This window comes from Elephantulus edwardii, unplaced genomic scaffold, assembly GCF_000299155.1.
Source record: "Elephantulus edwardii isolate Elephantulus edwardi_28Jun2011 unplaced genomic scaffold, EleEdw1.0 scaffold00041, whole genome shotgun sequence".
Classification (NCBI taxonomy): Eukaryota; Metazoa; Chordata; class Mammalia; order Macroscelidea; family Macroscelididae; genus Elephantulus; species Elephantulus edwardii.
This window is the reverse complement of record NW_006399791.1, coordinates 18,696,600-18,698,213: the sequence shown is the minus strand read 5'-3', so window position 1 is coordinate 18,698,213 and position 1,614 is coordinate 18,696,600.

Below are 1,614 nucleotides of genomic sequence, written 5' to 3'. Positions count from 1 at the left end.
CAAACACATCAAAAGACAGGAAAAACAGACTATTGACTCTCTAACCCAATATCTCCAGCAAATTGAAAAAGAACAGCAAGAAAACCCGACACCCTTAAAAAAACCCTCAAATTATAAAAAAACCCCTTTGCATTCATCAATTTTATCCTCTCCTGCTTGTTATTTCTGGTTTTATTTGTCAGCGTCTTTGTAGCACAGGCTAGACCTTCTAAGCTTGCTCCCGTTTTGTCTCTTATGATCTTCATGGTTTTGTGCTTTACCTCTAGGTCTCTGATACACCTTGAGTGGTTTTTTTTTTTTTGGTATGGTGTGAGATGTGGATCCTGCTTCAGCTTTTTGCAGGTATCCAATTTTGCCAGTTTGTTGAGGAGGTTGTCATTTCCCCATTTGATTGGTTTTGTTTCCTTGTTGAATATCAGTTGACCGTAGATAAATGGGTTAATTTCTGGATTCTTGATTCTATTTTGTTGGTCTATGTGGCTGTCATTATACCTGTGACATGCTGTTTTTGTTATTTTTTAAATTTTTTAATTTTTATTTTATTATTTGTGTGTGTGCGTGTACTGTCAAATCAGATCTGACTGGTACTGGAGGAGATTGTCCCTCCTTTCCCGGCAGAGCATCTGGTGGATTCGAACCGTGCTCCTCTGGGATTGCAGTGCAGCTTCTTGCCACTAGGCCAGCTGTTTTTGTTATTATAGCTGTATAATAGGTTTTGAGATCAGGGAGTGCTTTGCCTCCTAATTAATTTTTGTTTTTAGAAATGCTTTGCTTATTTGGAGTTTCTGTCTCCTCCAAGTAAACTTGATACTTGCCTTTTGGAGATCCTTGAAAAAAAGAATTTGGTATTTATTTTAGGATTTCATTAAATATATGAATTGCTTTTGCTAGGATTGTCATTTTCGCTGTAGTGAGTCTTCCTAATTATATGAAACTTATACTTGGACCAGGAAGCAGTCCTTAGAAGAGAGCAAGGAAACACTGCGTGGTTCAAAATCAGAAGAGGAGTGCATTCAGGGATTCATCCTGTCTCCATACTTTTTCAATCTATATGTAGAACAGATCATTTGGAAAGTTGTGCTTTATGATAAAGAATGTGGCATCAGGATTGGAGAAAGACTCATCAACAACCTACGTTATACAGATGACACAACCTTGCTTGCTGAAACTGAGGCAGACCTGAAGTGCTTGCTGCAGAAGGTCAAGGACTGTAGTCTTTAATATGAATTGAAGCTCAACATCAAGAAGACAAAGATTTCAATTACTGGTTCAATGATTACTGTATCATGATAGATGGAGAAGAGATTGAGGGATTGAGGTTGTTAGCAAAATTACGGCTTGCTCATCTCCACAAACAGCACTCTTAGCACCAGCAGTCAGGAAATCAAAATACAGATTGCACTGAGAAAATCTGCTGTCAGGGCCCTCCCAGAGTACTGAAAAGCAACGATGTCAGTCCGGAGACTAAGGTGTGCCTATTCCAGGCCATGGTCTTTGCAATTACTTGCTATGCTTCAGAGAGCTGGACAATGACTAAGGATGGTAGAAGAAGGATTGATCGATGCCTTTGAATTGTGGGGCTGGTGAAGAGTCTTGAACATACCATGGACTGCA